A 14,076-nucleotide genomic window follows, 5' to 3' on the forward strand; every position below is an offset into this window, starting at 1 on the left:
TTCTGGGGTTGTGAGGAATGGTCACTTTAATGATATTAACATAGAGAGGATTCTTGGTTGGAAAGTGTTAGTAAACATTAGAATTTATATTAAAAGTGAGAAGCTAGCCCTGGCCGATGTGGCTCAGTTGGTTGGGTGTCATCCATGCACCAAAGAGTTGCTGGTTTAATTCCCAATCATGCCTGGATTGCGGGCTTGATCCTGGTAGGGGACATGCAGGAGGCAGCTGCAGCTGATGGATGTTCTGCTCTCACATCGATGTTTCTCTTTCTCTCTCCCTCTCCCTTCCTGTCTCTAAAAAAAAAAAAAAAATTATATATATATATACACACACACACACATATATATTTATATATGTGTATGTATATATGTGTGTGTGTGTGTGTGTGTGTATATATATATATATATATGGCTGTGATGTCTCTGTAATGAGAATACAAACGAGGAGATAGAAACTAGAAATAGGAAATCAAGAAAATAGATTTTTTATTTTATTTTATCCTCACCCAAGGTGAGGATAACATTTTTTGTTCAGATAGAGTGGGAGGGAGAGAGAGGGAAAGAGAAAGGGACACATCAAGTGTCTGCCACCCACACGACCCAACCAGGGCCAAGAACAAACTGCAACCGAGGTACATGCCTTTAGCGGGAACCAAACCCGGGTCTCTCTGGACTGCAGGCCGATGCTCTCCAGACCGCAGGCCGACGCTCTAACCGCTGAGCCAAACCGGCCAGGGCTGCAGGCCGATGCTCTAACCGCTGAGCCAAACCAGTCAGGGCAACAAATAGATTTTATAACAACAACAAAAATAGTGTGAAGATAAAAATAAGTGGTGCCTACTTGAAAAAAGATAACAATTAGAAGTAAATCTGCTGTGACAAGGGATAGGGAAGCTAGCTTTAACTCTGAACTATAATCTCCATGTATTTGAGAGTTTAATTTCTATAATGTTGACCAATTTTAGGTGAGTTCTGTAGCTTTGTAATTCTATTCATCTAACAACTGAAGAGAGAAAAATGATTGTGTCTACATCTATAAGACTAGAGGTTAGTCTCTTTATTATTATTGGGTCACAAAACCTGTCAAGAGCTTTCTTTGTAAATACGAGCCAAATCTAAAAATGTCTTTTATTTATTTATTTTTATTAATTTATTTTTGTTACAGATGTTTCTCCTTTTTTCCCCATTGACACCCTTCACCCCATTCCCCGCACCCCGTCTCCAGTTTTGTTGTCCATGTCCATCAGTTATGCATACATGTATATAAGTTCTGTGGTTTATTTCTTTCCTCCCCACCCCACCTCCTCTTCTGAGGGTTGTCAGTCTGTACCCTACTTCCATGTCTCTGGGTCTACCCTGTTCCTCAGACTGTTATGTTCATTATATTCCATAAATAAATGAAATCATGTGATATTTGTCTTTCTCTGCTTGGCTTTTTTCGCTTAGGATAATACTCTCCAGCTCACTCCATGTCATCTCAAAGGATAAGAGATCTTTCTTTCCTACAGCTGCATAGTACTCCATTGTGTATATGTACCACAGCTTTTTTATCCATTCATCTACTGATGGATAATTGGGCTGTTTCCATATCTTAGCTATTGTAAATAGTACTGCTATGAACATAGGGGTATATATATTCTTTCTGATTGGTGTTTTCGTCTTCTTAGGGTATTCCTAGAAATGGGATCACTGTGTCAAATGGCAATTCAATTTTTAATTTTTTGAGGTAACAGCATAGTGTTTTCCATAGTGGCTGCACCAGTCTGCATTCCCACCAGCACTGTACTAGAGTCCCCTTTTCTCCACATCCTCGCCAACACTTGTTTGATGATTTGTTGATGGCGGCCATTCTGACAGGTGTGACGTGATACCTCATAGTTGTTTTAATTTGCATGTCTCTGATGATTAGTGATGTTGGATATTTCTTCATATGTCTCTTAGCCATTTGTATGTCCTATTTGGAGAGGTGTCTACTTAGTTCCTCTGCCCATTTTTTAATTGGGTTTTTTGGCTTCCTTTTATTGAGCTGTATGAGCATTATATATATTTTGGAAATTAACCCCTTATCTGATATATATCATTGGCAATTATGCCCTCCCATACAGTGGGTAGCCTTTCCATTTTGATCATGGTTTTTTTTTTTTTTTTTTTTTTTTTTTGCTGTGCAGAAGCTTTTGAGTTTGATGTAGTCCCATGTGTTCATTTTTTCCTTTGTTTCTGTTGCCTTAGGAGATGTATCAACAAAAATTCTGCTGCGTATTATATCCAAAAAATTGTTGCCTACATTTTCTTCTATGATTTTTATGGATTCAAGTGTCACATTTAAGTCTTTTATCCATTTTGAGTTTATTCTTGTGTATGGTATAAGTTGATGCTCTAGTTTCATTTTTCTGCATGTAGCTCTCCAATTTTCTCAGCATCATTTATTAAAGAGGCTGTCTTGACTCCATTGTATACTCTTCCACCTTTGTCAAATATTAATTGAGCATAATGTCTTGGGTCAATTTCCGGGTTCTCTATTCTGTTCCACTGGTCTATATGCCTGTTCTTGTGCCAGTACCAGGCTGTTTTGATTACAATGGCTTTGTAGTATAACCTGATATTTGGTGGTGTGATCCCACCTACTTTGTTCTTTTTTTTCAAGATTGCTGTGGACATTTGCAGTCTTTTTTGGTTCCATATGAACTTTTGAAGTATTTGTTCTAGTTCTGTGAAGTATGTTGTTGGTATTTTGATGGGGATTGCATGGAATCTATAGATTGCTTTGGGTAGTATGGACATTTTAATGATGTTGATTCTTCCAATCCATGAACAAGGTATGTGCTTCTACCTTTTTATAACTTTCTCTGGTTTTTTTTGTTTGTTTGTTTGTTTGTTTTTCAATGATCTGTAGTTTTCTGCAAATAGGTCCTTTACTTCTTTGGTTAACTTTATTCCTAGGTACCTTAATTTTTTTTTTTGCTGCGATGGTAAATGGGGTTCTTTTTTAGTTTCTCTTTCTGTGAGTTCATCATTGGTGTATAAGAATGCCATCAATTTCTTGATGTTAATTTTGTATCCTGCTACTTTGCCAAATTCATTTATGAAGTCTAGTAGATTTTTGATGGAATCTTTAGGGTTTTCTATGTATAATATCATGCCATCTGCAAATAATGACAGTTTTACTTCCTCCTTCCAATTTAGATCCCTTTTATTTTTTCTTCCTGTCTGATTGCTGTGGCTAAGACTTCCAGTACTATGTTAAATAAGAGTGGCGAAAGTGGGCATCCCTATCTTATTTATGTTCTTAAGGGAAATGCTTTTAATTTTTGCCCATTGAGTATGATGTTGGCTGTAGGTCTTTCATATATGGCCTTTATTATGTCGAGATGTGATCCCTCTATTCCCAGATTGCTGAGCATTTTTATCAGAAATGAGTGCCAGATTTTGTTGAATGTTTTTCAGCATCTATTGATATGATCATGTGGTTTTCATCTTTCTTTCTTTTTTTTATGTGGTGTATCACATTGATTTGTAAATATTGTACCAGCCTTGCATCCCTGGGATGAATCCCACTTGGTCATGGTGAATAATTTTTTTGATGTATTGCTGGATCCAATTTGCCAGTATTTTGTTCAGAATTTTGGCATCTATGTTCATCAGGGATATTGGTCTGTAGTTTTCTTCCTTTGTAGTATCTTTTTCTGGTTTTGAAATTAGAATTATGCTGGCCTCATAAAATGTGTTTGGAAGTCTTCCTTCTTCTTGAATTTTTTGAAATAGTTTGAGGAGAATAGGTGTTAGTTCTTCTTTGAATGTTTGGTAAAACTCCATGAAGCCATCCGGGCCTGGGCTTTTGTTTGCTGGGAGAGTCTTGATTACCTCTTCAGTTTCCTTATTGTTATTGGTCTGTTCAAGTTTTCTGTCTTTTTCTGGTCCAGTTTAGGGAGACTATGTGTTTCTATAAATTTGTCCATTTCCCTTAGGTTGTCGAATTTGTTGCCATATAATTGTTCATAATATTTGTTAACAATTCTTTGTATTTCTGTGGTGTCAGTTATTATTTTTCCTCTTTCATTTCTGATTTTGTGTATTTGGGTTCTCGCTCTTTGTTTCTTGGTGAGTCTAGCTAATGGTCCATTAATCTTGTTTATCTTTTCAAAGAACCACCTCTTTGTTTGATTGATCTTTTGAATTGTTTTTTTGGTCTCTATGTCATTTATTTCTGCTCTGATCTTTACTATTTCCTTCCTTCTACTTGCTCTGGGGTTTTCTTCTTGTTTTCTTTCTAGTTCTTTAAGGTGAGGTTAGATAGTGTATTAGAACTTTTTCTTGTTTTTTGAGGTAGGCCTGTATTGCTATGAACTTCCCTCTCAGAACTGCTTTCGCTGTATCCCATAGATTTTGTGTTGTTGTGTGTTCATTTTCATTGGTTTACAGGAAATTTTTAATCTCTTCCTTCATCTCCTTGGTAATTCATTCATTGTTTAATAACATGCTACTTAGCCTCCATGTGTTCAAATGTCTTTGCATGTTCTTGTTGCAATTGATTTCTAGTTTCATGCCATTGTGATCTGAGAATTTGTCTGATATGATTTCAGTCTTCTTGAACTTGTAGAAACTTAGTTTGTGTCCTGACATGTGGTCTGTCTTTGAGAATGCCCCATGTGCACTTGAGAAGAATGTAAATTCTGTAGTTTTGGGGTGTAATTCTCTGTAGATATCTATTAAATCTGTTTGGCTTAGTGCTTCATTTAGAGTCTTTGTTTCCTTGTTAATTTTTTGTCTAGAGGATCTATCCAGTGATGTCAGCAGGGTGTTGAAATCTACTGTTATGGTTGTATGGCTATCAATTTCTCCTTTGAAATCCTCCAGAAGATTTTTAATATATCTTGGTGCTCCTCTATTGGGTGCATATATGTTTACCAATGTTATATTTTCCTGTTAGATAGATCCTTTTAATATTATGTAGTGACTTTCTTTGTTTCTAGTTATGGCCTTCATTTTGAAATCTATTTTATCAGATATGAGTATTGCTACCCCAGCTTTTTTTTTCCTTTCCATTTGCTTGGAAAATTTTTCCATCCCTTCACTTTCAGCATATGTGAATCTTTTGTTGTGAGGTGGGTCTTTTTAAACAACATATATATGAGTCATGCTTTCTCATCTAATCAGCTACTCTGTGTCTTTTTATCAGAGCATTCAGTCCATTTACACTTAAGGTGATTATTGATATGTACTTATTTATTGACATTTTTGTTTAGTGTGGTTGTATTTTTCTTCCTATTTCTTCTAATTACAGCAGTACTTTTAACATTTCTTGCAGTGCTGGTTTGGTGCTAATGTATTCCCTTAGCCTTTTTTTGTCTGAGAAGCTCTTTATTTGACCTTCTATTTTGAATGATAGCCTTGCTGGGTAGAGTAGTCTTGGATTCAGATCCTTTTTTTTCCTGACCTTGATTACTTGATGCCACTCCCTTCTGACCTGTAGTGTTTCTGTTGAGAAGTCAGCTGAGAGCCTTATGGGGGTTCCTTTGTAGGTAACCTGTTGCTTATTTCTTACTGCTTTTAGGATTCTCTCTTTGTCTTTAATTTTAGGCATTTTAATTACTGTATGTCTTGGTGTGTGTCTGTTTGGGTTCTTCTTCCTTGGGGCTCTCTGTACTTTTTGAACTTGAATGCCTTCCTCCTTCACCAAATTAGGGAAGTTTTCTGTACTATTTCTTCAAATATATTCTCTAACCGTTGCTCATTTTCTTCTTCTTCAGGGACTCCTATGATGTAAATATTATTACGTTTCCAGTTTTCCCACAGTTCTCTTAGCTGTCTTTCTTTTTTTTAAATTGTTTTTTCCTTTTGGTTTTCTGATTGCTTGATTTTTTTCTACCCTGTCTTCTAATTCACTGATCTGGTTCTCAGCTTCCTCTAGTCTGCTGGTTAGTCCTTTCAATGTGTTCTTTATTTCTGCTATGTCATTCTTCATTTCTTTTTGTTCGTTTTTTATTTCCAGTTGGTTGATTTTTAATGTTTCTATGTCTTAACTCATGGTGTTGATGTCCTTACTAATGCTGTTGAGCTTCCTCAAGATCATGGCTCTGAATTCTACCTCTGATAACTTGCTTAACTGCATTTCATTTATCTCATCTTTGGTAGAGGTCTCTTGTTCTTTCATTTGGGATTTGTTTTTTTGTTTCACCATTTTGGCTATCTCAGTAAGTTTTGGAGCCTGCCAATTTTTCTCTGTTGGTGTTGGTGTTCTGCTGTTTGTGGATTCCTCTACTGTGTTTGGATGAGTATGGGAGGACCCACGTTAAACACCACTATTAAATCTTACTTTCCTGGATAGTTTTGCAAGCTCAGGAATGGTTCAGTTATCCTCTAGCTTTTTGCCTGAAGGCTATTAGTCACAGTTACTTGATGAGCCTTGGGTTCTCAGTTGAATCTAAAAATGTCTTTTAAAATGAACTTTTTCTCTTTTTCTGTTAAGACAGTTTCGGTTGGGCTGGCATTTTGCTTCTCTGTGAAAGAGCTCCTTAGGGAGAGATAGTCGCAGCCTCGGGTGGCCTTGCTACCCAAATGCCACAGTCTGTATTTGATGGCCCTGCTAAATGACTTCTTCACTCAGTGTGCATAAAAATGGATTCTGTGAACTTAAAACCATAGCCCTTGTCCAAGTGATGTCTAGCATAAAGAAAAGGCAGAAGCCAGCTGAGGTTTAAGAGGTTTATTTAAGAGAAATATGAGGTGTCGAACAGTTAGACATTGCCATCAGATTTTTAGGTTGATGAAGTGTTCTTAGGTCTAGAGTGGAACAGTTTTCCAACTCACTGACTGTCAGCGTTCAATTACCAGTGTTTATTTTCTTGATTATTAATTTTCAGTTCATGTATTTTAGATGTTTAGCTGATGATTTTGTTAAAGTACTTTTTTTTTCATTTCCTGCAGATTCTGACTTTGCTTTAGGAACAGATAAAGCTTTGCTTTAGTTTACTTTTCCTTATTTACCCCTATTTAAGGGCAGTGAAGTAATATATCTTTAATTTGGTCAGAAGAAAACTGTAACATGTATAATTTATTCAAAAGTAAAGGTTATGTCCTGACCTGTTTGGCTCACCAGTTAGAGATTATCCACCCACGGACCAAATAGCACAGATTCAATTTCAGTCAAGGGCATGTACCTTGGTTGCAGTTAGATCCCCAGCCTTGGTTGTGTCATGCAAAAGGCAGCCGATCAGTGTGTCTCTCTTACATTGTTGTTTCTCTCTCTCTCTCTCTCTCTCTTTCTCTCTCTCTCTCTCTCCCTCCCCCTCCCCCTCCCTCTCCCTCTCCCTCTGCCTCCCTCCCTCCCTCCTTCCCACTCTATCTAAAAATCAATGGAAAAATATCCTCTAGTCAGTGAGGATTTAAAAAAAAATAACAAAAGTAAAACTTGCTTTGGAACTCCCTACATACTTGAAATCTAAAGCTAGGGGTATAGATACAGTCTCTACACATATTCCATAGTGAACACCATACCGGCATTTCAGAAATTAAGTACAAAGAGTGTTTATAAAATGGCACATGGCATTTAATGGAAACTGTGGACATATTTAAGTTAGTCCTGATGAAGGTGATAGCTCTTACAAAATTAAGTTCTTACATTGATTTGAAGGCATTATAGGCATTTAATGATTACCAATAGCTATTTGTTTTTTTCTGAATTGTTTAATTCACTGTAGGTATGTCTAATACTTGTAAGAAAGTGAAAAAATTGCAAAGACTTTAAACTCCAAAACCGTAATAACATGGACTTACTGTGATACAGCTTTTTTTACTCTAGGGGACAAATCACAAGATCAGGCTCCTGGTGATGGGATGGGCGGTCATTATTTATTTGTTGAAGACAGAGTTTATTTTAGGCTTTGGAACTTTCTGCTCTATACACACATGTGGAGCAAGTTCCCTGCTTGAACTGAATCTCACAGTTCACAGTTCATGGTAGAATAGAACAAAGGAAAGTGAAGTCAGAGAAAATGAAAGATACCACAAAAGGAACAAGTGAGAAAGGAGTGAGAGAAAGAGAAAAGGAATCTTGAACTCAAGATTTTAAGACTTCATATGGGGGCATAGAGAGAAAAATCTGGTTGCATGAAAAGTGACACCTTGATTTTACTGCTTTGACTGGGTGTGGTCCTCTGCCCTATCCTCAAGTTCACTGATCCTTTCTTCTATGTCATTTAGTCTGCTATTGAACCTCTCTGTTGTGTTTTTCATTCAGTTATTGTGTTCTTCAGCTCTGTGACTTCTGTTTGGTACTTTCTTATTTTATCTATGTCTTTGCTGAAGTTATCACTGTGTTCATTCATTCTTCTCCTGAGCTCAGTGAGCATCTTTATGACCAGTATTTTGAACTTTTCATCAGGTAAGTCACTTATGTCTGTTTCATTCAAGTCTTCTTTTTGAGTTTTTATATTTTTCTTTTATTTGGAATATATTCCTTTTTTCTTTATTTCTCTTGATTCTCTGTGTTGGTTTATGTGTATTAGTTAAACCAGCCATGTCTCCCAGTCTTGAAGGAGTGGCCTCATGTAAGAAATAAACCCTATTGTTCCCCTTACCCTAGCTTTTGGTTGTCTCTCAAACTTTTATAATTATCCAAGCAGCCTACTTTATTTTCAGTGTTTCCCAGTAGTTGAGGAAATGTCAAGACTTGACAGTAACCCAAAGGGGAGGATCTCAGTACCTAGATTCAGGCTGAATCTAGCAGTATCTTTTAAAGTACATAAATATACCTCTTTCAGGGGAAGACTGGGGGATAGGTGTTTCTGTCTGCTTCCTGTTCACTGAGCCATGGGGTGATCACTCCTTAAGAACTGTCTCTTTGCTACCATCCCATTAAACTCATGAACACAAGACCCACTGGCCACCAGAGCCAGATTATCAAGGGGTGTCCCCAGGCAGCAGCCATCAAAACCAAGGCACTCTATATAAAAACCAGGCACCAGACGTGTGGATAAGTTCCATGTCAGGAGATTCGTCTTCTGGAACATGGCAGTGGGACGGTGCAATGGTGGTACCCACCAGACTCCATCCTGGAGGGTACGTCAGTAGTCTCCTCAGTGTGTGTTATAGTGGGTTACTGCCCTCAGGTTGGCACTTCAAGATAAGCAAATACGCCTTTTCCACAGATAGTCTGGACAATTCTTGGTAGCTTTCTCTGTATTGAGCCCTGGGGGGGGGGGGGGAGTGCTCATGTGGGCCCTTTAAGAACTGTTTCTCCATTCGTTATAGCCTTGTGGACACAAACCCCATTGGCTTTCAAGGGTAGATGTTTGGAAGCTTATTTCTTGGGGGCAGGTCTTAACATTTGGGGTGCCAGGTATGGGGTAATAACCCTTCCCCAGGGAGAAGCTCAGGTTTGTGAGTTCCCTCCCAGTGGTGGGTTGCTACGGGGAGGATGTGGAGTTTATGGTGAGATTGTGCCCTAGCCTCTCATACCCACTCAGTGTGGGTTTCTGCTCATTGACCTGATATAGAGGAATTGTTCAGCTAGTTTGTTTTTCCCCCAGTGGAAATTGTTCCATATGCAGCTGTGTATTTGCGGTATCTGTGAGATGGAATGAATTCAGGATCCTCCTACGTTGCCATCATGAACCAGAACTGAACTGACAGGTTGGTTTTAGAGATGTTAAAATTGCACTGATTAGGGGGATGGGGATGAATAGGTAAAGCACAAGGAATTTCTAGGGCAATAAAAGGGTTCTGCATGATACTGGGACGATGAATGCGTAACATCTTACATGTGTCAAGTTCACAGAGCTGTATAGTGTGAGGAGTGAACCCTCGTGTAAACTGAGGAGTTTAGTTCATAATCATGACCAGCACTGGCTCATCATTTGTAACAAATGTACTACGCTGATATGAGGCGTTAATAGGAGAAGCTCTGTGGGTCTGTGTGGGTGGTAATGGGAACTCTCTGCCTTCTGCTCATTTCTCTATAAACCTAAAACTGTTCGAAAAAGTAAAGTCTATTCATTATTTTTAAATATTGCAGTGATTCATAAAGGTGAAGATGGGCAGTAGCCAGTGAGTAAAAGGAGGGCTGACATTATCAATTCAGTTTGAAAGTCGTGAGTATAAAGAGACACTCTGGGCGTCAGGAGTAGATGAGCTCCTCGTCGGCCGTGATGAAAGGGAAGTGGTGAAGGCCCAGCGCCCCGGGTTTTCCCATCTAAGGGTCTGGCTCACGACAAGGACATGGCAAGGGTGAAAAAGGACTGACACTAAAAACTGGAGGAGTGCAAGTGTCACATCACATCACAGCCGCCCAAAGAGAGATGAATTTGAAAGGTCATTACTGATGCTCCAAAGAGGGGAGGAATAATGAGGACTTATAATGGTCATTAAATCTGATGATTAGGTGGGGACAAAGCTGTCAGAGAGAACAGTTTCTGTGCTGTCCTGGCTGGAGTTTGGTTGTAGAGGTTAAGACTCAGTTGATGTGGAAACAGAAGCTAAAAGTATCGATTTCTTTTGAGTAATGAGCTTTCCTTTTAGGGAGCTGAGGAATGGTATTTCTTTTCTTTTTCTTTTTTTTTTTTTTTTTTTTTTATTTAAACCTATGGATGACAATCTGTTTATAGAAAGAGGTCAAAGAGCCAAAATTCTGGTAGAGGTTGGACATTTGGGAGACATGATGGGAAAAGGTGGAGATGGAACCAAGACCCTGATTAAGAAGTAGCCATGAGCCTGGCTGGTTTGGCTCAGTGGTTAGAGCATCAGCCTGCAGACCAGACAGACCGGGTTTAGTTCCCACTAAGGGCACCTACCTTACTTGCAGTTTGTCTCCGGCCCTGGTTGAGGTCGTGTGGGTGGCGACCAGTTGATGTGTCTCTCTCACATCAATGTTTCTCTCTCTCTCATCCTCCCTCTCTCCCTTCCGCTCTATCTGAAAATGAATGCAAAATGTCCTCGGGTGAGGATTAAAAAAAAAAAAAAAAAGTAGCCATGAAACCAGAAAGGATTGTAAGACAGATGAACAAAAAAATAATATATGAGGTGGTTTTACTATACCTTTTAATATATAAGGTGGTTTACTATACTTTGGGATTGCAAGGAAAATAGATGGGGAGATTAAACTTATATCATCTCTGTCTCTAATAAAGTCAGAGGTCAATTTATCTAATAAATACTTGGTATTTGAGATGTTGAACCAACTGGATCATGTGAAATGAAGTCCTCCCTAGTAAAGTGCTCTGTATATGCTACATAGTGATATCATTTTTAACTCAAACGATCCCGTAGAAAATATCATGCCCAACTCAGTCTTCTTTCAAAGGATAATGGTGCAAAGAACGGTTGTGTAGATTGCTTAGAGTCACATGGCTGTTTGGGGGTTGAGTCAGGACTGTAACAGAAGCCCTGTCTCAGGTAATCTTGTATTCCTTCTATAGGATTTGGGGTGCTCCGATGATGATAGGCAGCTGTAGATAGGTAGCTGATATTGGAATGAGAGGCGAGAGCTGAAAGCAAACTTCACTCCTATGTGGAATTTAAGGAACAACTGAACTGCTGAGCAAAATAGAGGTAGACTCGTAGATAAAGAGCAGGCAGACAGCTGTGCTTGGCAGGTGGGGGTCGCGTTGGGGGCCTGGGGGGTTGGAGGGATTGAACAAAAGAGAGAACTCATGGACGCAGTGCGGTGATTGCGGGAGGAAGGGGGGGTGGGTAGAGGAGGAAGAGGATATAGAGGGGATACATGGTGATGGAAGAAATGAGTCAAAAAAAGTTCTTTTTCATTAAAATGCAATTCAAATGCCATAAAAATTTCCCCTTAAAAGTGTACAATTGAAGAATGTTAGTACATTTACAGACTGTGCAACTGTCACCACTGTATAATTACTCTAAAAAGAAACCCACGCCCGTTAGCAGTCACTGCGCCCCGCCCCACCCCCAGCGCCACGCAACGCGGCCTCCAGTCTCTGCTGTCTCTGTGGGTCCGCCCCTCCAGACACACATGTACGTGAGCTCAAACGGTATGTGGCGCTTCGGCCGGCTTCTTGCACTTAGCATAAAGTTTTCAAGGGTTTGTTCACATTGTGGTGTATTATTAGTAGTATTTCATCTCTGTTTGTGGCAAAGTAATTCTCCACTGTATGGATCTACCACACTTGGTTTATCCATTGTCAGTTGACAGGCATTTATGTTTACACTGACTTCTCTAAGTAATACTGCTGTGAACAGTCACACACAGGTTTTTGTATAAACATGTTTTTCATTCTCTTGGTGTACAACTAAAGATGGGATTGCTGAATTATATATAATTACCTCTCTCAGAGAGAGATTGAGAGAGTCAACATTTCCTACTTTAAAAAGAAAAAAAAGCCCTGGCCAGTTTGGCTCAGCGGTTGGAGCGTTGGCCTGCGGTCCGGAGAGACCCGGGTTCGGTTCCCGCTAAGGCACGTACCTAGGTTGCAGTTTGTCCCCGGCCCTGGTTGGTGGTGCGGGTGGCAGCCACTCGATGTGTCCCTTCACGTCGATGTTTCTCTCTATCTCTCTCCCCCTCCCACTCTATCTGTACAAAAAATGGAAAAATATCCTCGGGTGAGGATAAAAAAAAATTTAAAAAAAAAGAAAAGAAAAGAAAAAGAAAAAAAAAACAGCAAAGATGCACATCTCAGCATCTCACTATGGGACCTGCTCCTTGGAAATCTCAAGGACACAAACCAAGGAGACAACATTTACGGAAGCAGTAAAACCCCACACAATGGTCAGTGAGGTATCGTGCCTGAGGGACCGTCCAGACAGACGCTCAGGAGAAACGTGGAAAGCAGCTGTTCCTTATTTCCTGTGGACACGCTATCCGTGGACAGGCTCGCTTGACCCCATTGACCTTTGTCTATGAGTGGAAATTCAGAAGTGAAATGGTCATCATGGGGATATATACTAATGTATATTTCAGTTGAAATTTGAAGTCAGAATTTTTTTACTATTTAACTGATTATTTGAAAGTGAAGACAGGTGCCCTGATCAGTGTGGCTCAGTTGGTTGAAGCGCCACCCCATACACCAAAAGATTGTGGGTTTGATTCCTGGTTAGAGCACACACCTAGGTTGTGGGTTTGATCCCTGCATATCCGAGGCAGCCAATCAGTTTTTCTTTCTCACATTGATGTTTCTTCCTCTCTCTCCCCCTTTTTCTCCTACCCCCCCCTTTCTCTAAAAATAAAAATTAAAAAAATCAGTAAACATATCCTCTGATGAATATTTAAAAAAAAACAAAAGTGAAGACAGATGTCGCCAGTTAGGTTTTATGGCATAAATCTTCTAAAATTTGAGTGAGCTAAGTTTTGGGAAGATGCTTAAGAATGTGATACAGGGTGTCTGTGTCAAACACCCAGTGACCCTCATGCACAGAGAATATGATGTCAGCGAGGCAGTCCTGTGTGATAAGAGGACATTATTTTATCAAACCATAATGTAGTAGCAATGGTGGATTACCAAAGAAAAATTTTTTTTAATTTTTTCCACACCTTTCTGAGTATATTAGGTGGAAAAATCACATCTAAATGAAAGCATAGCAAGAGAATTAGAAGTTATTTGAATCTTCTTAGTACAGCCTTTAGGTATACTTCCTAAAAGTTAGAAAAGTAAATTATTCTGACGAATAATTAACAAATTCTTTGCAAGTCAGTGCCTTCTTTTTCTTTGCATTCCGAAAACGTTGAAAGGGGCCTAATCAAGATGTCAGCAGACAGATGATTTTAAATAACTTGACTGGGAGAGCACTGTATTATTCTTTGGCACACGGCTCAGAGGGCCAGAGTACTGAAGAATATTGCTCTCACAAAACTTTACATTCTCATTTATTATGTGAACTTGATTTCTCAGGACTTAGAGCTATAGAAATGAGCAGCAGGAATAAAAATAAAGCTCAACTCTGTCTCAGTCCTAGCAATAGGCAATATTCTTCCACCGCTACGTGACCTACTGGGCCCGGGAAGACAGCTCCCTATATCTCATTTAAAAGATGTATTTTTAATAAAACTTTATTCATTATTTTATTCATTGTATACCACTACATTGTAATGAAAACTCTATCTAGAATAACCTTTCTAAC

At 39.0% G+C, this 14,076-nt stretch overlaps 1 protein-coding gene across 1 annotated transcript in view; it reads left to right on the top strand.

Moving 5' to 3' along the window:
* Positions 1–14,076, top strand: part of LOC118623815 (phospholipid-transporting ATPase IB-like) — a 230,623-nt gene that overhangs the window by 40,823 nt on the left and 175,724 nt on the right. The window lies entirely within an intron of this gene.

The sequence above is a fragment of the Molossus molossus genome, unplaced genomic scaffold (assembly GCF_014108415.1).
Source record: "Molossus molossus isolate mMolMol1 unplaced genomic scaffold, mMolMol1.p scaffold_m16_p_10, whole genome shotgun sequence".
Classification (NCBI taxonomy): Eukaryota; Metazoa; Chordata; class Mammalia; order Chiroptera; family Molossidae; genus Molossus; species Molossus molossus.